The sequence below is a fragment of the Natrix helvetica genome, assembly GCF_964273705.1.
Source record: "Natrix helvetica genome assembly, chromosome: 3".
Classification (NCBI taxonomy): Eukaryota; Metazoa; Chordata; class Lepidosauria; order Squamata; family Natricidae; genus Natrix; species Natrix helvetica.
Window position 1 is genome coordinate 122,973,945 of NC_138549.1, and position 23,600 is coordinate 122,997,544.

At 35.9% G+C, this 23,600-nt stretch overlaps 2 long non-coding RNA genes across 2 annotated transcripts; both read right to left on the bottom strand.

The window, feature by feature from the left end:
- Positions 1-124: 124 nt before the first annotated feature.
- On the bottom strand, positions 125-2,450 carry LOC309390360. Its single transcript, XR_014175117.1, has 2 exons — positions 733-2,450; positions 125-586 (listed from the first exon to the last, which is right to left on the bottom strand). It is a non-coding gene; the product is annotated as an uncharacterized lncRNA (long non-coding RNA).
- A 7,469-nt stretch (positions 2,451-9,919) lies between these two features.
- LOC309390291 lies at positions 9,920-17,357 on the bottom strand. The gene is made up of 3 exons (XR_014175103.1): positions 16,737-17,357; positions 15,932-15,997; positions 9,920-11,469 (listed from the first exon to the last, which is right to left on the bottom strand). It is a non-coding gene; the product is annotated as an uncharacterized lncRNA (long non-coding RNA).
- Positions 17,358-23,600: the final 6,243 nt, after the last annotated feature.

The window sequence follows — 23,600 nt, forward strand, 5'->3', positions numbered from 1 at the left end:
GGCAGCTTATTTTGCGTCAGCTGTTTTTTAAGTTAAATATTTGACAAAGGCACTTCTTTAAGTGGGACCTTAAACCCTAAGGTAGAATGGATTATTTACATGGATCTAGGCAGAATTTTTTAAAATTTAGTATTGATTACAAATTTAAGCTTGATACAGGGAGTTATCGACTTATGACCACAATTGAGACCAGAAGTTCCATTGCTAAGCAAGGAAGTTATTAATTGAATCGTGCCCATGATCTTTCTGCCATGGTTGTTAAGTGAATCAATGCAATTATTAAGTGAATCATGCAGTTGTTAAATGAATCCAGCTTTCCCCATTGACTTTTCTTGTTGGAAGCCAGCTGGGATGGTTGCACACAGCAATCTCATGACACCAAAACTGATTGCCAAGTCTCTGAATTTTGATCACCTGACCATGGGAAGCTGTGACAGTTATAAATGTGAGGACCAGTCATAACTCACCTTTTTCAGTGCTGCTGTAACTCTGAACAGTCACTAAACAAATGTTTGCAAATCAAGGAATACTGTATGTTGTGATTTAGGAAGAAATTCTGTGATTATGAAAACTGAGCTACAGAGCCCTTAGTACAGGGGTGTCCAAACTTGGGAACTTTAAGACTTTAAGACTTGTGGACTTCAACTCCCAGAATTCCCCAGCCAATTGGCTGGGGAATTCTGGGAGTTGAAGTCCACAAGTCTTAAAGTTCCCAAGTTTGGACACCCCTGCCTTAGTATTTAAAAATGTGTATGTATGATAGTTGAGTTGTGGTAGTTTTCATGTCATACAGAGACACTCCAAATGTCAGACAGGATTTTTTGATATTAAGATTCAATACAGCTGCAAAGATAATACATGTAACAATAACAATTATGATACCTATAAGTCAGGATTTTGGGGTGATTTCTGACCAAAGTAAAGTAGTAAGAGCCAAGAAAAGGACTTTGCTGAATACCATGAGCAGTATTTCTCCTGGTCAGTAATGTTATATAAATATGAAATAATGTTGCACAACATTACTGATTTTATTTTTGATAAAAGCTTGGCTGGGTTGGGATGTCTACTGCAGGTCACTTATTCCAGCCAAGCAACATTTATAATTTGAACACTTAACTCATTGGCTCATAGTTAGCTTTTCTAATATTTATTTCAGACTGTACTGTAAGTGTGCTGATTCAAAATTCACTAAATTCAGTTGGAATAGCTTTTGGACAAACGCTACAGGATTGCACTGTTAAGCTTTTCCTAACATTTAAACATTTAAATGTTTAACATTTAAACAACTTGGCCTTACTTAAAATTCCTACAATCAAATTACTCATTATATTACTTTTCACTACAAGGAGATCTGTCCATTAATGTGAGTCCCACTTTTAGCAGCTTTGCAAATAGCATAGTGAATTTATATTTCTGGTGAAGAAGTATCTTTTTTAACCAATTAAATATTCTTGCCTGCTGACAAATTGTCATATTCAAATTACTTACTCATGTGAATAGTCTAAAATAGAGCCAAAGGAAGACTGAGTACTGTAAATGAAAGTGAGAATTCATGTGGCTTCAGTTCTAAATTTTATACAGTTAAATCATGCATATCACAAAGGTAAGAAAAAGCTATTTTCAAATTGCAAGCATGCAGAAAATACTACAAAGGGAATATGGGAAATACAGTATGCTGCTTTGTCTTTTTGGTGCTACTATTAAAAACCTAAATTGATGTTGATAATCGGGAAGCTTGACTAAAGAATGAAAATGTAACATTGGGATTCTGAAGTACACTAATTCATTGTGCAATATTAATACTCAAAATGTTGCTTAGCAAGCTGTGTTCTAGCTTTATCTATACACAGAAGAAAGTCTTGTTTCCATCTAGTGTTGCTGTAAGTAGAGCCAGTGATTCCATCCCACTTAACTTTGGTGATAGGTTTTATGTTTTTTTCTGCATGTGTGTATGTATTACTCAGTAATTCCCAAATGGATCTGAGCTGGCTTTTGGAAAATGGCTTTCTGGGTCAGGAGCCAAGTGCATTAATTTTATAACTTTCATACAGTGAAGTATGGTATGTCCATTTTGTCATTGTTTTTCTTGGTATTTTCTTTTAACCCAGAAAGAAAAATGTTCACAATCTCTCTCTTCAGAAAACTTGTAGGAATTATTTAAAGGGATGAAATTTGTCTTCCAAATGCAGTGGCCCAGAAATTTAATTTTATCATCATGATATTTTGAACCAATATATTTGTCCTGATGACTTCGGATCTTTGAAAAATTTTAAAGTTGTTTATGTCAAAATAAATGTACAGTTACAGCAAATTAATTCAAAGCTTACTTGACATCTGTTTGAAAATAAAATGTGAAAATGACTTCAACTGTGTTAATATTGCTTGTTAATATAAATAAGTAAATTAATTTAAACCTTATTTGACATTTGAAAAATAAAATGTGAAAATGACCTCAATTGTGCTAATATTGCTTGTTAATCTAAGTAGGTTTGTAATTTTTATCTATAAATACAGCTAGAGATAGTCAAGGAAAAATTTGCACATTTGAATCTAGTTCCTTCTGTCTCTGGTATCATCAAGTGGAGAATATACAATCCAGGTCTAAACAGATGAATTGCATTGACCAAAAGCAAGCAAAATGCTTTCCCCTCTATCCAATCCATCTTAAAATGGTTCTTGTCTCTTGTCCTAAATTAGATATCATATATTGTCTCTTGTCCTGAATTGGTATTGTTTTAAGATAAAGATAAGTAAATACAGAATACAAGCCAAGAAAGAAGTTAAACTTTGTAGGCATTTTTTCCTAAGTAATAGGGCGGCCTTTTTTCTGAAATTCTTTAGCAAGTAACTTCTAGAATGCAGATTATTTTAAAGAGAATGATTATATTTGGTATATTGATTCTGTTGCAGTATTCTTTTAAAATAAGGATTGAACTAGTAGGTCCTAGTTCTTATTTAATTCATTTATTCATTCTTATCCATGCTATCTTAGACAAAATTTTAAGTCAAGGTTATCCTTTTTATCTAATCTTAAAAATCTCTTCGTGTGCTTTTAGTTTTGTCAAAGTTGTTGATCATGAAATGTGCAAATTGAGCTCACCCATGATGCAGAGTTATATTTATATGAGTCAAGGCATGGCTACATGAACTCCTTATCTTTTAAAGATACCAGTTTATGACATACTTACATAGATTAAATGCTTTTATAATTAGGAACACTATTCTATATATATTTACTCTGAATTAAATTCTAGTGACTACAATATGAGTTGCTCCTATGAAAGCACATGCTGTTATAAGCCAAGTATGAGCTGTTAAAACCCTAGTGAAGGTCATACCTGTGTCATGTAATGACTCATTAACATTAGGCAAATTATTGTCTCTTAGCCTCAGTCAGTACTCACTTTTTCAGTCAGAGGAGAAAAGTGACATACTTAATGAACAAGGTCACTGTAGGAATGATGAAATGGAGATTACTAATGCTTTATAGATGGGAAGCTTTGAATAATGCTATTCCATAAACAGTATTTGTTAAAATAAATCTGATGGTGGTATTACTCTTCTTTAACTGGAAGGTGGTTATCTAAGCAATATCTATAAATGCCATATTGATTTTTAAATTAGACTATGCAGGAGGTATTTTTTCTTTCCTGTGATGTTTGAGATTTCTTACCAGACTACCAACTTCTGTCCTTAATTTACCCCTTTAATCTAAAGGCCAGTACTGAGTTTTGTTCAGTCATTGCCTTTTGAAAATATTACATGATTACATGACACAGATACTCCCCATCTATTGAGATAAATTCAGACTCATGACAGACTTTGACTAGATACAAGGCAGTTTCAGATAGCTAGTCTGAATGTTCTCATAATTCTCCCAGTCTGTTGTCAGAAACATTTGATATATTTTACAATCTGCTTCAGAGATGATGCATTTGTTTTGTTTTTTGCCAGATCCTATTCTTGTTTGGTTGAGAGAAAAGGGATATATCAATTTCTGCATTTTTGTGTTCAGTCAGCTGGCAAATTGTTGACTGATTTGGTTGTACAACTGAGTAGTGTATTAATAACACAACAGAGAGCAGATGGTATTAATGTTTTCTTTTTTAAATTTAGCAAAGGTACAGAGTTACTTACTCAAATTCAGAAAGCGTTTTGACAGCAGAATGTTTTCAGATTCATTCATTCTAAATCCATCAAAAGCTTATACAGTATTGTTTATGAAGCATAGTACAGAGTTTAAAATGCAGTTTAAAATAATACAGAATATTGTAACAATTTACAAAAAATATGCCATTTTAAACTGCGAATCAAAAGTTAAAATACAGGAATTATTTAATAAATAGATATGAATTATCCCTCTGGTTCTGTAAGGGATAAAAATTGAATTTACCCAATTACCAAGCTACTGTAGTATGGGTTCATAGTGTCAGGGTTCCAAGTAACACCCCCTAGGATTGCATAATATGCTGAGCCTAAAACCAATCCCCTCTTGGCTTAACATTATATGTGAATCCAACAAAGATGACATCAAAAGAGCTGCTCTGGGAAGGTTTATATCATAACTGGAATGCCACTGCTTAGAGATTATTTTGGTCTTTTTGGTCATCCATCTCTCATTTGTTGAGGGCACTCTATGAAGAATTTCTAAATATCTCAGAACTGTGGCAAGAGGAAGCCTTTCGGGTAACTTGGATCTTAAAACTCCACTGCACTCCACCAAGAACTTGGCAAACCATTTGGATGGAGCGGTTCTTTCTTTAAAACCAGCTGTGCTTGTGGTAAGTCCAGGGTAGACTTTGCTGGGTTGAGGAGGCACCAGAAGTAGAACGGTACCTCAGATCTACTAAAACAGGACACATGCAGCTGAGAGCTCACTTCCTTCTGATCATTTCCTATTTTTTAGTATAATACAGCTGTTTTGAATTTTGAGAACTATTTTCTTGAGCAAAGTCACTAAGTACCTCCAGTTTTGTAATTCTTCAGTAACAAACTGGCAAGCGGTTCACTTATTTAATATTTGTAGTGTATAATTGTGTCTTTCTCTATCTTGCCTCTATCTTGAAGGAGAGCATATGCCTTTCTCCCTTTTTATTTGTTTCCTGTGTGTTTTATATCTAGTTCCATTTGGAGATAATGGTATCATCTTGAACAGCACATGATTTTTCATTTCATCCCCCCCCCATTATGAAGAGACATGCTGCTTTCCAAAAAATTGTAACAGAGAAGTGCTAATATTTCAGTTTTTCCATGTATGTTTTGATTTTTAAAGCAGGGTTCTTAACAAAAAACAGAGTCCAAATAAAGTTTAAAGCAACCATGGCTTTAATTCTCATAGATGAAGTTGGAAAATTATATATGATGGAAGAAAAGAGTTTAGTTGCTCATCTTCCCCCCCCCAAAAAAATTGACCAGCAGAATCATTAAATTATTCAAAACACTTGAGTATCTATGTCAGAGCAGACCTAGAAAGGTTTATATTTTTGAAGCTTTATATTCAAGCAAAAGCTGAAATAAAAGTTTGAAATTTGCTCATATTACAAGATTTTATTTCCAAGTTTTGAATCTGAGAATTTCAAAGTTAGGTTTTCAACGCAGGTCTTCTCATCTCAAAATTCAGTGGCTCCTGGCCTACTTTCATTATATTGTGGCTTGTTTGTTTGTTATTTTTTTAAAATAAGATATTAATTCTAAAAGCTGTTTAGTTGCTACCATTGCCTCTCATTGTTAGAAAAAGATACGAAGTTTTGTTGCAAACTAATGGAGTGCATTTCAGAAAGTAAAACCCATCGTCCCAGACTTGCAAGATAAGCCCATCTTCACAGATTTGCAATTTAAAATCAACTCTGATTCTGTGAGTCAGGATTTGGCTATATGTACTCACCTGTAAAATCATGCTGAGTCCTTTAAGATTAAATCGCTCAAAATTTTGAGTATTTGTCATGCCTTTGAAGCTTCAGCAGTCTAATGATATCCTGGATGTTTTTAAACTTTAGACTTTCATTATCATAAGGTTACTATACAAATGCACCATTCATACACATTCATACACACAGCTAATCAGTAGCAAAAAATAATTTCATAGAAGCCAGCTGGAGTCGGGGCAATTCAAAATATACATAACTTCAATAACAACAACCAATGTCACAAAAAGAACATACCACAGAAAAGGAAGGAAATCGGGCCAGTGAGTTTTAAAGTAAAGCTGAATGGCCACAGACCATTGTCAATTGGAGCAGGAGCAGAGAAATCAAGAAACCTTGAGGGTGAAAAACAGAATGGGGCATCTGGGAAAGAGCACAATTGGTTGAACACCTAGAGAGAAACTTTAGTCCGGGCCCCACTTACTAAATACTAAATGTCAGTGGCGTGTCAATATCAAAATTGTGAAATCGGACATTGATACTGATCTGGGGTAGTTGGCAAGCATTTGAGTAATCACAATATTTGGCCCATGAGTTTAGGAACAAATATGTTTTAGATCTATCTTGATTGTCTAAATTTTGTTCTTAGGGAGGTGACAGTTTCCCAGGTATCAGACTCAGGTAGTTTCTCTGTACTGGGTTAGTGTAGCCTACTGTGTAGAGAAGATGCTTTCCAGTCAGGACAAGAGTGTGTAGGATATGACTGCAGATGATGCAGTGTTGCTTGCTAAACAGAGGATCTATTATTGATGCTGTGGAGCACGCCCTTGGCCTAGAGTGATAGGAATGTTTGCTTTCCTCTGCTCCTGTTGTACAGTGCCAGAGCAGGCAGCACGTAGACAAGAAGACAACAGATCCCAACAGGAGGAGGAGGGGGGGATAAAGCTTCCCACGAAGGGCATGACTGGATTTTACTATCCATTAATCCCTAGTCTCCTTTCTTGTTGTTTCATTTGGAGATGACATTAGGAAGCCCATAATCCAGATCAATCCTTGAATGCTGAATTCAGAGTTAAAATGTCAGGCATTGAAATCATGTCTCAGTCAGGAGCAGGACAAATTATGCTTGTCCTGCTCCTGACGGAGAGTTGCAGAGAGATTTTTTAAAAGAAATTAAGATCTCATAAAAATTATAAAATAAGGATAAGACTCAAAACAGAATACTTGTGTACAAACATATTTAGCTCAGGAATTCCATTTTTTTTTCTATAATTAGCTAATCCATTCTGGAATGGTTCATGCATTTCCAGACATATATTATTCAAGACAGGAAAAAAGTTCATTGTAAAAATAATTGTTTCTTATTATGATAAGAAACTTCTGGAATAATGTGAACCACATCCAGAATATGCCAGACATCCCATTCCAGAGGAAAAAATGGAGCCAACCATTCTATGTTGCACTTTTTTTTAAACGAAACAAAACAAAAAGCTATCGACTAGAAATGACCTGGTCTAAATAAAATTGTAGTCACTAAAATGTTAGATAATCACTATAGAAATCCAAGTTGAAGTTTCTGTATGATCATGGATCTCACTGGTGACTTTGGACTATTAACATAGTCCATATTACAGGGTTTTGTGAGGAAAAAATGAGGAGGGATCCTAATATAAATTGAAAATTGAAAAATTGAAAATCTAGAATTTGATGCAAAAAGCCACTTTTCTCTCTCAAACAAAGGTTGAAAAGACAAAACTGGGCTAAAACCCATGTTACCTGGACAGAGGAACAAAGGGCCAGTTTTACTGGAGTGATGAGACCAAGATCTCCCTGTTGGATAGTGATGGCATAAAGTACGTAGGAATCAGAGAAGATTTGCATCCTGATTGCATTACATTACCGTGAAACCCCCAGTCAGTGTTATGATCTGGGGTTGTATGATATCAAAAAGTGTGGGCAGAATTTGTGTGATGAAGGGGAATATAAATGGCCAAAAATACATTAATGAAATACTTGAGCCCAAGCTGAAGCCTTCTGCACATGACCTTTTCCAAGACAATGAAGCATTTATATTTCAACAGGATTCAGCTCCAGGTCAGGTTGCTGATGTGTGCAAAAGGTGGTTTCAAGATAATCATATTCAACTGCTGGAATGGCCTTGGAATAGCCCAGACCTTAACCCAATTGAAAATCCATGGAGCCGACTAAAGAAACTTGTTAGTCAGGACTCAGAAGCGACCCAGCAATAAAATCCAGTTAATCGAAGCAATCATTCAATGTTGGTTTCACATTATAACAGCTGCAGAACTAAAAGACTTGGTTCACTCCATGGGAAGATGTTTTAAGACTGTAATTCATGCTAAAGGTTACTCAACTATGTATTAATTGACATGGTGATAATTTTTGTATATCTCATTTTTTCTATGGTGATAATTTTTTGTATATCTCATTTCTTTCTATGGGTTTCACTTTTCTTCTATATAACTGCTATTCTAATAGCAAATCCTTCATAAAAGGTATTGCATTACATTCTCGATTAAATTATCTTTCCATTGATATATATATTTTATGGTACTACTCCCCCCCCCCCCAAATTGGTGTTATTAGCCATCAAACCTCAAAATACTGTACACTTTCCCCAAAAGGTTTCCACAATTCTGACCACTACTGTATATGTGACTCAAGGTGACAAACATATAGTAATAATATTCCTTCCTTCTATTTTCCCCACAACAACTCTGTGGGGCTGAAAGACAGTGACTGGCTCAAAGCCATCCAGCTGTTTTTCATGCCTAAAGTGGGACTAAAACTCATCGTTTCTTGTTTTCTCAATCAGGAACCTTAACCATTGCACCAAACTATCTTTAATATCTTAATAGATAGGCACAGTCACAGTGGCAGAGTGGAACATTATGCTAATCTGCTCCCAAGTTTTAAAACTGCTCCAGATATTGGGCCTAATCACTAACCTACTTACTGGTCTTTATATTAACAGGTAGATGCATGGATCCTTTTCAGCAAGAAACAATATCTAAAACGTATGGATGACAGCATAAATGAGAACATTTTTCTGCCTCTATTATTATCTAGATCAGAAAAGAACCCTCTAGTCCACGGATGTCAAACTTATTGCATCACGTTGCCATCACGTCATGTTTTTCCCATTTGTGGGGCTAGAGCGGGTATGGCTTACGCATGACATATCCAGCCTATTTGCCACCAGTTTGACACCCCTGCTCTAGTCTATTAGAAGCTGAACTATAATTTATTGGCTAAGCTGCATGAAGATGATGGAAACTGAAGGTTCACATTCTTAGGGAAGTGTAGCTGAGTGCTTGAAATTATCTGCATTGTTCATTCAAAATAGTAAAATTATTCAATTTAATTCAATGCCAAGAATTATTTCAGTTTTTTCTGATTAGCAGATTATTCCGCTAGACAAAAAAGGAGCAATGCAAAGAAGGTGAAGTGGAGAAAGATGCCCAAATATTCTTTCTCTCAGCCATGCAAATCTTTAAAAAATATTGGTAAATTTCTTATTGTTATTTCTTATTCCTTAAAAAAAATCTTATTCTTTATATAGAGAAAATTTAACTTGGCTTTTCTGACAATAGTTATTCTAAGCAATACTGAGCATTACCTCAGTATTTTTAAATGATCAAACTATATATGATAGGCTCAATTTGAGGTACAGACTACAAGATGTCTATGTCTAAATCTGGGTATCACAAATTCTGATAATTTGTCATGATCAGATGTGAGAATTTGTTTTCTTACAAGGTCAAAGTAAAACAATTTCATGTCATATTCTCACCCAAACAACTAACAGATGGAAACCAGGCTTCCTGCCCAAAATGGAGAATTTAGGATCAGTCTATCCATAGGTGACACACGATAAAGAGGAAGAAAATGTGAATATTGAGTCTACTATATGGGATTTGCTTTTGATAAAACCACAATCGTTATGTTTCATAATGACTTATTCGATCTACTGAAATGAAAGATATATAACAAACATTTTGGATCCTTTTTTTAAATACAATTTTTATTTATTTTTGAACAAAGACAAACAAACATAAAAAAACCATCTTCCATTACAAATTGTAGAAAGTGTGTCAGTTGGTTACATTATTTCCATGCATCTCTTCCATAGTCATAACACCTGCTTTTCATATCAAATCGCATATTTTAAATTCACCTATATTCATGTATATCACGATTATTATATCTCAACCTTAATTTGACTATAATTGTTTTTACATCCTTTTATATATAATATTCAAAATCTATTAAATCATCCTAAAATCATTCAATCTCAATGCATCTTTATAACATATTCTAGATAAGGCTTTTAAACCTCCTCTCATATTCTCCATGTGTTGTTTATATAAAATTTCATATTATCAAACTAATATATATTTATAGTTATCATTATTGATCATTATTTAACTATAGCTATTGTCACTTCATTTTATACATATTACTAGTAAACTAAATTTAACTTAGTTTTTATTATACATTTTCATTGCATCATCCTATATCTTTCCAGTAATAGTACAGTCTTATATCTCTTGCCATTTGTAGCATTAATGTTCTAGTTACTTTCTTAATAAATCTTGTATAAACTTCTCTTCGCAACATGTTGTTCCTTTTGTATCTCATAAAAGCTTGAAACCCAACATCTGTTCTTTCCATCAGCTTATCTTTGGTTATCGCTAGTGCTTCTGTCAAGATTTCTCTCCTTATCTCCATCAATTTTTCTCTTTTCTTCTTCTGTGCTTTAAAGTCTGGGGTAGAGTTCCAATCCATCTATCTCCCCTTTCCATATTCCGCTCTTTCCATTACCAACCACACTCATTTTGTTGTCAGTATCACCAGTTTTCTTATCTCTTTGCTCATTTTTTTCTTCCATCTTTTGAACTCTGTCCTCCACTTTCTTCATTTGATAAATATCCTCAGTTTCTCCATCAAACTTTTCTGTTTTGTATTCCATATTCTCCAATCTCTTTTCAATTCTCTCTGTCACAACTAATAGATTTTGAATTTCAAACATAATCATTTGCAATGTTAAAGTTTCTTTTTCCTGCTAAGCCATTCTTTCAGTTTTGCAGATACTGCCACTATAGGGTTCAAGGCTATTTTAATAAACTTCAAACAGGTTCATTTAATATCTTTCAAGTCAAAATGTTGTCTTCCTCCAATAGCTAGTGATAGATCTCCCAAAAGGCACTTGTATAAACAACTTGTGCTCTTCCTTCTATCACTGTCAGTAAACAAACGGAAAGAACCTTGAATCTCAAGTGATCAAAGAGAAAGAAATAAAAACAATGTATCCAGCCTCCAGCCTCTAAGTAGCAGTGTAACTGCTTTTCCTCCTGTTGTTACAACCTCTTTATAATCCTTCTTATTTTCTTCTTTATATTCCAAGCTTAAGAAAAAAAGAAAAAACCTTAAATGGAGATCAAAAACAATCCAATCAATCCAATCAAGCATTATTAAAAAAAAGGAGAATTTTAATCCATAGGTGTAAGCAAAAGTGAAAAAAGAAGAAGAAAGCATTAATCCATTCAGTTTAAAAAATAGGGAGCCTTTGCAAAACTTCCATCTGTGAAAAAAAATTAGAAACAGGATAACATACTAAGTTTAATGTAGATTAATTTCGCCGCTTACAGTCTTCTGTCTTCAATTTTAATTTAACTTAATTTTTTTGGGGGTAGTCTCTTTTTCTAATAATAAAATTTCCTCACTAATTCAATACACTTTCTCTTTCCGCTTTCTTCCTGTTCCGGAACTGTTCCAACTTCAGCAGCTTCATTAGGTGCATTTCTGTTGCTGTAAAAAAAGGCTAGACCTGGATCTTTCAGGGACTTTGCGGTATCCCTGAGATCAGCAGGAAGTGCCCTTCTCAATCACCATCTCTACTGGACAGTTTAGGTCCGAATGGACCATCCAGCGGCAGAAATTCGACTGCGATCTCGGAGCACCAAGATCTCATATCGTGACGTCGTGAAGTCAGCTCTCCTCCCCACATTTTGGATCCTTGAGTGCCTGGTAATTGTTTCTAGTCTATCCCGTCAGGGGAACTTTGAGATTGTTGGATAGTGTGGGGCATTTGCAGGATTGTAGCGATTTGCTAAGCATGGAAACTTGGAAAAGTGTCTTATACGAACAGCAGAAATATGTGGTAGGGCATGCTCCTCCAGCTGGAATGTTAGGGAAACATCACCAGATGGCTGACTGATTTTTGTCAGGCATACATCCTAGACTCGAATAGGCTACTGAGTCCCTTAATGCAGGGGTCCTCAATTCCTGGTCCATGGTGCAGTATAGGGCCATGGCCTGTTTGGAACCAGGCAGTGCAAGTGGGCAATGAGTATGCAAAGCTCCGTTTGTGCAAGCAATGGGCACATGAACAAAACCATCCCCTCTCCCCCCACCACCACTGCCAGTCCAGGGAGCCAGAAAGAGTGGGACCACTGCCTTAATGGGTCTCTCTTCAGTATGCAAAGAAAAGAGGGAGCAGTTGTTCACGTTTTCAATGAAAAGTGGTTCTTTCGTTTGATCGTGGTCTCCACTTTTTTCATTCTTCTCATTGGGCATTCTCCTAGTTACAGAGTGGACTTCCTATTCCTTATTGTAAAAGACTTACTAGCAATAGCAATAACACTTAGACTTATATACCGCTTCATAGTGCCTTTAGAGCCCTCTCTAAGCGGTTTACAGAGTCAGCATATTGCCCCCAACAATCTGAGTCCTCTGTGCTTAGTTTGAACAGGAAACTCCAGGGCACGAAACTCTTTGTCAAGTGTAGGAATAGAGGAAAGGTTACGTAAAGACATGTGCAGCACGCACATGTGATCTCAGTGGCTGGTTACCTCTTAACCTATGAGCTCGCCTAATTAACAAGAACAGGAAGTACCAGGAACTATTGAGTTATGTGAGATTCTACCCTGGGTGGGATGTTCTTAGAGATTGACAAGGAGAATAAGCCAATTATAATGCTGTTGCTATATGCTCATTGCTTTGCTTGTAAAAACTGTATAAAAAGAATAAACCCTCCAAAGGGGGGAGGCATTTTGGAATGAACCCTGTCATGTCTGGACTTTGAATCCATCATTCAGGACAATATCACAAAGTTCTAGAGCAGTTCTAGAATGACAAAAAACAACTTTCCAGATCTTAGGTAATAACTGATTGACACAAACTACCTAGGTAACTTCATTAATACAGTAATAGTATGTTAAAATAAGACAGAGCATAGGAGTGAGATTTAGCAAGATTTAAGCATAGTACGAAAAGAATTTTGTAGAAAAAAACTTTTCTGGTGAAGGTCAAGAGGGATGACTTTCATCTGTGACATTTGTATTCTAACCATTTCCAGCTAGTGGCTTCGATCTGCCTTTATTTTAATTGTATTATTATTACTATCCTTCCAAGTAAGGAATTGGTTTTATTGTGTTAAAATGAGTCCCAGTTTTACGTGTATTACATTCTATGATTTGTTTTCAATCCGAGATTACATGTTTTGGGAGTTGTATGCCGTCCAGAGTTAAATGATTGGAGCAGACTATAAGCATACTAACTAACAAAATAAACCGTACCTCTTTTGTTATTCAATCATTCCAAATGTGTTTGCTTTTATGGCTCTGATGGTTGGATTGCTTTTATAATTTTTTTCTCTGATCTGATTTTTCTAATCACTGTTTGATTTTTTCCCCCCCTGAATCCTTTAGAATTTTTCATGCTGTGAAATTGATGGACTTTTTTTATAACCACAGGATGCCTTCGGATGATGTAAAATATCTTAGGCATTGTAAAAAAAATAAAATGGTGACTGCCAAAGGCAGCTGCTTTCACTAGAGAAGCATAAGCCCCATTCTGCCCCAGAATCAGTGATGAATAGGTATGAATGAGACAACAAAAAACCCCAAATAATAGCATTTGTTTCTTAACAAATGAAGACTGAAGCAAATGATTTTCATTCGGTTCAGGTTCGCATTCATTATGAAAAAAATTTGCATCCCTATCAGCAATTGCTTCTTGTTTTATTATGCAAAAATAATGGAGAACAAAATAAAATGCCATTCTGCAGCAAAAACAAATAACCCCAAAACGGGTTTTTTTGCTCAGGTTTTCTAATTGCCAGTATCTTCCCTAATCTTACAAATTTCACAGGAGTTGTGAAATCGATTTAAAACAAATTGTAAAAAGATTCTGGTCTATTTAGTTTTACTTCTAAAGGAAATTTTACATTGCTTTTCTTTATAATACTCTACAGAAAAGGGAGCCCATCATTTGAAGTAATAAAACATATTAATACAATATTCACATTAGAGGAAGAAATAGTTACAATTTGTATTAATTAATACAAATTAATAGTTATAATTTCCAGATTATCTTCAAATTCTTCAGGTTAGCTACAAAGCTGTTTGACATGGCAGAGCCCAAGTTGCTTTGAACCATTTTCACTATGTACTTCAAAGGCCAAGTCGTTCTTTTAAATAAAATCCCAGAACAGATCATAAAGAAGTGGATGTGTTTAGTGTGCATTTTTTTCTGTCTCCCCAAGATTGATGTGGACAGTATGCAGTACTTATTTGTAATTGTGGGGATCTCTTTCTCTTAACAATAGTAACCTTACTGTACTCTTCCTGCCAGCTGATGTTTATTAAATCATGATCCATCTCTATATCTAGCCAAAAAAAAAAAAACCCATCCTAGATTTAAAAGGGGGAACATTGCAAGCCAAGAAAAGACTGATGGCTTTGTTGCTGGCATCACAGTTTATTCACAGTGCCACAATACCAACCATGTAGTATGATTGGCTATATTTTCATGACAATGAAAACTACCTTAAGGAATCATAACAGGAGAACACAAATAAAAAAGAAGATGTTGGCCCTCATGGAGACAAAATAGGAATAGGATTAAGGAAGCTGACCATTTCTTTTTCAAATAGAGACATGGATATTGTATTCATTTGCATGTTGCTTTTTTGTCCAGTATACTCAATATGGTTTAGAGTCTAAAATGATCCTAGTGCAGAAATATCCCTGGTGTTATCCTGTTTTTGGACATGGATTCTTTTATCCCAGAATTGGTAGCTGTGCCTCTAGAGGGCTCTGCTTGGTTCCAAAGGCTGCTGAGCTGTAACAGCGGCCATTAGTCACCAAGGGACACCACTCAGTCCAGTTAATTTGGCCAGGGAAACGGGCTCGTAAAGCTTCGCTACATTTCTTTCAAGCTGGAGAAATCAATTCTCAGCAGTTTGGATAGGATACAAGAGGCCCAGATATAAAGGTTGCGGGTTGGGAGGGAGAGAACATGAGAAATTGCCAGGTTTTGTTACAGGATTAAAAGCATCTTATTAAGGATCCTATTTTCCTTGTTGATAGGAGAATATGGGGCTGTCTGGTAGGAAGAAATATATAGCTATAATGTTAGGTAAAATGGCTTCTGTTCTTACCCCAATGGGTGAGAATTGTACGTGTTACTGGAAGACTTTGTCTGCAACTCTGATGCCCAAGAATATTTCAAAATAAATCTTTCTCCATATAGAAGACTTGGAAGTTCACAACTATAGAGAGAGAAACAGTGGGGTGGTTAATGCTACTTTCCTGGCTCGTTTTGGTTCTTTCATTTCCTTTACCCCTTTAATTCTAAATTGCAGGAGCAACATCTAGAGAGCCACTTATGTTGCACCAGATGTAAGGGAAAGCTCCCCCTCATCCCCTTGCTTTCCCTTGATTAAAACATTAGAATTCTTTAATCTCTCTGAATTGAGTTTCTTCCTTAAAAGCTGCCTGTTCTCTTTGATACACCAAAGCAGTTCTTGTCACGCTGCCAAAGGAGGCCGGGAGGAGTGTCACACAGCTCAAACTTTTACAAGCTGAGTGAGCCGGAAAACAAGCAAAGGCACACAGACATAGACAGAGAGAAAAAGAGAGAAAGGGAGACGGAGAGCGAGAAAGCGAGAGAGAAATCTTATTTTTAATTTTTGTTTTTGTGACATTTGGCTATGAATGTATTTTTTCTTCTTACTTTTTTTTTTGTCTAACTTGACAAACCTTTGTGAAACTTGGAAGAGAGGAGAAAATGATGTCACTGCAATCTGGGGGTGCCTTTTGCGCTGCCTGTCAGATCCAAAAGAAAAGAACAGAGCAATAAAACAACGGCTGTCTCTGTCTCCTTCGTTAAACATGGCACTAATTGGATGTTAATTTCTCTTTGCTCTTCTCGCTGTTTGATTGTGAGAACTCGGTTCTCCTCCACCCACCCCCAGCAAGACTCTTGCCAATAGCAGGGAGTCCATACTGTATGTTCCCTCCCAACCGTGGGCTCAAAACAATTCAGAAGCCGGGCAGTATTAAAAATGCAGAAAGGGGAGGGGAGGGAGGGATTGGATTTGGGAGTTTCACGAAGCTCAACATTTTCCATTCATTGTGCTGTACAGAGTTCGGAGTATTTCTCTCTCCCCCCCCCCCCCCCGTGTTCTGTCCAGTCTCCTTGGCAGCATGGAAAAAAAGAATTAACCCAACCACTACCCAACCCATGTGTGAAACAGCATGTAGGAGAACTAGTGCAGACAAGAAGCTGTTGCTGTCTTTTTCACCCGGGTCACCCTTAAGGGGTGTTTGTGCTTCTTAGCTTGAATTCTAGAGGGTCCTGAGTGCATCTGATTGATTCCTAATGTACATGCATGCACACCCATGCATACAGCGTTGCAGGGGGAAAAGGTAAGTTAAGTACAGGGAAGAGGAAGAGCAGGGTGAAATATACCAAGGGAGATGGTGGGTGGGTGGAGAAGAAGAAGAAGGGGAGGGGAAGAAGCAGGAGGGGGTGGAGGGTAGAAATGTGGGAGTAAAGTCCTACCTGGGATCAGTGCCAACTTCCTGCACAGGGCTGCAGACCCGCAGCTTTGAGCAACCCACCAGAGGCGACTTTTCTCTCTTGTCACGATTCCAAGAGGCAAGGAAGGCAACAGGAACAGGTACAACAGATGCAAAGCAGCCTTGTTTGCCATGGTGTTGGTGGGTAAACCCTCTTCTTCCCCCCTTTTCATTCCCTCTCCAATCCTTCTTGCAGACAGCTGTATTTTTAAATGATCCTTCCAAACAGGGTCGACGAAAAAGGCTTTTTCCTTTAATTTTTTTTTTTAAATGATTTTATTGTGTGGCTTTGGAGGGGCGAAGGGGCTTTTTATTCTCTTGCAAACATCTCCTGTCCATTAGGATTAACATGCAGGAGATGTGACTGTCACTTTGCTTATTGACAGTTGCCTGTACAGGGATGGGAAATGGCTTTGTTCCGTGCTGCCTGGGAAGCAGTGCCAACTCTGACTTGGCAGCTAAGCCAGAGTGGGCAGGGAGAATGCGGGGAGAGCGAGAGAGAGAGAGAGACAGACAGACAGAGAAAAAAGAGAGAACGACTGCTGAGGCTTCCAAAGTGGAAATGGCTGTAGGCCCATTTCTGAACGAGCAGCTATTCACTGCCCCTTTCTCTCGCTCGCTTGCTTGCTTTCTTTTTTTTAATTTCTTTTCTCTCTCTCTCTCTCTCTAAGGCTGGCACAGAAAAAAATGTAAAATGGGAGCTGGAGACAGGGTGTCCTCTTCTGGCATATCCCGGTAGTTTTGCTTTGATTTGTTTTTAAACCATCCTCATCTCTATTTATGCCTCTTAACTCCATTTTTGCCGCCGACAAAAGAAACATTTCGCAAAACGAAACTGCTTCTTGTATAACATAAGAGGTTTGTTTTGTGTTTGTTTCCTTTTTGTTTCATTTTGTCTTTCATCTTCTTTGGCTGTGGTTTAAGGGAGCTTGCCGCCTCCAACATCTCAAGTTAGGAAAGTTGAAGTCAACATTTATTTTATGTACATACCTTGGGCTGCTAACACAGAGAGAAGAGAGAATGAGCTGCTTGTTTTAACTGGCATGGGTTGAAAGAATAGGTATTGGTTGGAAATTGTCCTTTGGAAATGGTTCTCAATAGAGACTGAGAAACTTTAGAGATATTTGCTTGGGAAGGGGGGTTCCATGGATTACCCCCTCCCCCGTTTGCTAATAAAGGGAGACTATTTGAAGGGTATATTCAAGTGGAGTTCCAAGTGGAGGAATTTGTGCCAGCTTCTCTTTATGCCAGCCTCTTGTCGGCCTTGGCGTCTCATTCGGATGAAGCCTGGCATGCAGGCACCGCCCATTTCTTGGCACTGAACTGCTCTGAGAAGGAAAAGGGAACGCATGGGGGGGAGCTGTTTCACTGAAACTGGCCTTTCTTGAAAAAAGAAACCATTCCTGATGATTGTCCAGATCATCGAAGTTAAAGCCAGCGGCTACTGAGCAGCAAAATCTTTCTCCTTCCCGGCACATCTCTTTCTGGTACGAAATCAAATGTGGTTCTTTTGAAAATATTTAAAAATGCCATTTTATTTGTCCAAGTGCTTTGGCACTTGCTACTCCTACATCCTTTCTTCCGTCCTCCATTCTTCTCGCTTTTTGTGTTAAAACATTCCATTTATTTAAACCAACCCAACTTGTTGGTGGGCTTTATTATTTATTATTTCTCCTGACTGTTAAACAGGATTTCCTTTTGATTTTTTCAAAATATTTTGAATTCTTGATAATTGGAAGCTAAGTTTTTTTTTTTAATTTTGGATTTTTGCCACCCTACGCAGGAGAAAGAAAATTGTTGAATCATATCAGACTTGCAATTCAACATGGCAGCCCCTGCTAAGATTGTCTAGTTTTGCAAGGCTGAAAGACATTACAAGAAATGCCCATTTCTGGGGACATAAATTTTGATAGCGCTAACAAAAGGATAAAGAAATAATTAGCTCTTTGGAGGAATGATTGGGGGAATTTTATACGCTGTCTTCAAGAAGAGGGAGAATTCGGCCATGTTATCCTCATCTCAGTATTTTGTAAGTGTTAACTATTTGCAATCTGTTCTGTACCTATCATTTAAGTGATGATTTGTTACTTGTTCAAATTTTCTTTTTGTTTCACTGACACAATTTTGGGTTTCACCAAGATAATTTGGGGTATTTAGGTTGTTTTGTGATATTCTTCAAGATTTGTTACGTGAAAGCATGATTTGTTTTTTATTAGGGGAAATCTATAGAAGATGTTTTTCAGAAACAAGGAAGGTGGGTGAATTTTTCAAAATACACACTTTGCTTAATTTTCCCTTTCGCACTCAAGAGCCTTTTTCCAATTGCCGCTAATATAAACTTGGATGGACTACTCTACAGCAAACTATATGCCATTTGCCATGCAAGGTTGGAATGGAATTTAGTGACTTAGATTTGTGTTAATAAATCTGGCCTCTTTATGTCAAGCTTAATTTAGGCCTCCATTGTCCAAAACAACAGAATTTGTTTCTCTGAAAATAAAAAAAAATCCCATCAATAAGCAATTGAATTTTTGTAAACATTGTGCTGTTAACAAAACTTTTTTTCTGCTAATAAATTTTCAGCACAATAAACAGAAAGATATCTTAGTTCTGCTCACTAAAAGCACGTGCTGAGTGTAGAGCTTCAACATCTGCTTTTGCGAACTGTGAAGCAAGGAATATTTAATTAATTCTTTCTCGATTCCCTGATTCCCTTTGTAATAGTAATATTGAGGACAAACTTTGGTTCTAGTTTCTCTCATTCTTAAGAAGGCTTGCTTTAGTTGAGGGGGAAAATCCTTTCTTTGCAAATGTAGAATCTCTTTTTTTCCGCAATTTTGCCAATAATCTATTTGCTAGAAAACCTATTGTTTCTTAGATGAAATCTTTATAATCTTAAGAGTAAAAAGTAGTTCTCAGTTCTTGATGTTTTGCGAGGTGGTCTTTCATTTGTGGAATTACTCTTTTCATTTCATATTATTGTGCATTTGCTATAATCCACCATTTTGTATTACACTTTCCTTGTCCTTCTCACTACTTCAAGTGAGTCTGAACTCTGCCTATTCTAATATAAATTTCAACATTCTGTTATCAAGTAGGCGTGAGGTAAAATGTGATATTTCAGATAATGTCTTGATGAATTGTTGACTTCCCTCATTACACACATACCTACCCCTGGGCTGAATTACTCAGACTTTCTGTAAGGCCCAAATCAGATTTAAATGAAAGTGTTAAAATTCTGCTGAGATCACGATTAGGAAATTTGTGTGGGTGCACATAAAATTGCATGATGACTTTTACATAAAAATTAATATATCCAGCAAGAAGCAAAGGCGACAGTTCAAATGCTCAGAATCTTTTTTAAAATTTTAAATTTAAACGTCTGTACTCCATGAATCCATGCTTTTTCTATTACTGTCCACTGAATGTATTCAGTAGTACTATATACATCCCTGAAATAATCCTTTCATCTTTGGGGTAACATGTATTAATTACTCAAGAACATACTTTACTATTTACTATTTAAGAAAATAGTCAAAAATCTATTTATCAAGTTGCCTGAGAAATGTGAGGAAGATGCCAGAAAGAACAAGATGGTTGTAATGATGGGCTACCAACACCATTTTGAAGTAGGCCAAGCTCAGGTTGAGAATAAAGGGAGATATTTTTAACAAGAAGCATTGTCATTTTGAGTGCTTTTCTTCACATTGTTGCACCATCCCTAATAGTCAGGTATAGACATATGGTTTATTTGCTAGCTTTAACAGTATAATTGCTGTTAATTTGACATAACCTGCAATTTAAAATTTAAAAATGTGGTCTTCATTGAGGAAACAGAAATCTGGTTTCCCACTGTTTTCAAATATATTAGAGTAATTTAGAATATGGTGGTTTTCCTCCTATATCCCTTTCTGATGTAAAGTTCTTCCTTGATATTTTTTTCATTTCTGAATTACTTAAAAAATTTCAGCAGTATATTTTTTTGGTTTATTTCTCTTTTTTGTACTTTTAGCTAAATATGTTATTTAGCCTTTGATCCTCTGTCACCTTTAACTTTTCTTTTTTTTCTTTTGAAGTACTTATTATTCTTTTTGTAAATAGAGTTTCATGGACGAAGGAATTTTATGGAAGCAGGAAATAATATTTGAATTTATACTTCCAGAAGCACATTACTGGAACAATTTCAATGGTGCAATTGAGCTATTGAAGATCTGCCATTGTAAAAAAAAAATGGTTACAAGAACCAGAATATTAGACAATGTAACTTCTAGACTGGGAAATTATTTCTAAATTCAACACTATATGGCTAAAGAGGGAATGATGGCAATCATAACGTTATACACAATACTCCCATTTCTTGGGATATGCAAGAAACCACTTGTTTAAGCAACCCTCAACATAATTTGTCTAGCTACCAAGTCTGGTCTCAAAACTAGCTTATTTGATATTAATGGCTTAAGATCAAACAAGCTAACTTAGTTGAAGAATACAGCACTAGTACAGTCATTCATAAAATGATGCTGTAGCAATTTAATAATGATGAACTTTGGAGAGTTTTTGTCCCATTGAGTTAATATTAAACATTTTCAAGAGATAGGATTCTTCATACAGACTTATTCAGAATTTATTCAGACTTTCAATGTGAATTTCTAGAATTTTCCCCAACTTTGGCTCCTCGGCATAAATTGGAACACAATTCTTTTTACTCTCTATGAAAGGTTGGATACAATATTTACTACCATTGTGTAAAGTACAGGTTTGTGAGTATATTTCTATTGGCTAGATTATGTATCCGTCTTCGTCTATGAGAAATTAAATCCAACATTCCTGATTCCTCCCCTCCTCCATTTCTAAACCTCATTTGAATTTAAAGCATGTCTCTCAACTTCAGTGAATTTCTGTTACTTTTTTTAAAAAACTAAATTTTATAGTGTTTTTTAAAGCATCCAATAGCTTAGATACCGTCCCGGTACAGCACTGAAATGTCATGATTTCTACTGGGATCTTATCAAATATTAACAAAATGTAATGAGATTCAAATTCAACATTCTTATTAAATTTGATTGCTTTTGAGAAGTATCTTGAAGAAATGCTGAAATATCACTTTGTAACTTTTACTTTATTGGAATTGGGAACACTTCTAGAGACTCTATGAGATCAATGATGTGTATATGTATTGATAACCTCATGATAATCAATGTAACTTTATCTCTCTAAAATGGCAGACTAAGCGAACAGTGGTTCTGTTGCTTGACAATCAGATTTTGGTTACCAGTTTTAAGTAGACATATCTTTTTTTTAATCTTTTAATCATTCATTCACTCTATGGAGAGCATCAAAATGTGTAACTTGGTCATTAGTGCAGCCCTACCTCAAAAATAGTGGTTTTACCTAACGGGGAACTCAAATATTCACTTTAATGATCATTTTTAATTTGTTTAATCATTGATGTGATAAAAATAGGTACACTGTGCTTTCTTTGGATCAACGAAATTACAAGTATGAGAATCACAAAGTGAGTCATGAATATTTAATATGTTAACATTTGTTTTTAAAAATTATTCTGACATGTTAAGTTCAAAGTGCACATTTCCCTACACCACAGAATGGACAAGTCAAACATTTATATTAAAATGTTTAATATATCAAATAGAAAATGGTTTTCTCACGAACCCTTCCAGTATTCATGATATACATTAAAAAAGGTAGGGGGGCAAAAATGCCTTGATTGCTTATTCATGGTCACATTTGACTTTTTGATCTTCCACCAACAGACTCCCCTTCACACTTACTTGTTTTACCTCATTTTTTCAGACATTTTGTAATATCCCTCTGCTGCCAAGTGAATGAAAGTACAGTAAAATCTTGATTTACCTTTCACCAAGCACCAAATGTGCCTGGTGATTTAGATCAATTATGTAATAACGTTATTTGCATCAATTTGGACAATTTGCATGACATCATTGCACAATTGATGAAAACTGTTTCAAGTGACATTTGCAATGATGTCATCATGGAAATGATATTTATTCAGTTTATGTACACTTTAATATTTAATAGATATATGTTTGTTAAGTAAATAAACAATCCCAAGATTTATGCACTTCTCTGTTAATTCATTAAAATGAAGTTAAACTATATGCACCCCCCCCCTACTTTATAGAACTATAAAGAAACGTTTTGTAGTAGGTCAGGGAATCATTGGTATATGATTCATACGTATCTTTGCCAATACCTAGCTACTCTTCTCCTGTTAATGAACTTTGCTTATGAACCATCCTGTAAATTCTCAGGAGACGTAGTAGAACTCTCCAAATGTTGATAACGTATCCTTTTCAGCATCCTTTGCCATTGGCCAAGGTGCTTATGCAGTTAGAGTGTGTAGTCCAACATTTTCTGGCTGGTCACAAGTTCTTTGCCACTATAAAGTTCTTCCAATAGTCATTTGAACCAGAGAAAAATGAGATTATCCATTAAACTCTTCTATGCACCAGAGGGATAATTGCTAGTACACAAAGAACCATAGCTGTTTTGGGGAGAAAACAAGTCTTGACAGAATTTAAGGCATTATTTGTACCCAATTAATATGTTCAAGTCTAGAATTGCAACATAAAATGATTGAGAGTATAACCAGACCTTTGCTTCTTATTCTTATTGATGCTTGCCAATGCCTGTTTCCTAGAAGGACATATAATTATGAATTCAAGGGATCCATATTAAAAGCAGTGCTATCGGTGGACTTGCATCAACAATTGTTGTAAACTTTTATTTCTCATAACTTGGGGACCCAGTGGGGGAACACCATACTGGAATTGACTACTATATACTATGAGGGTAGATCAAGAAG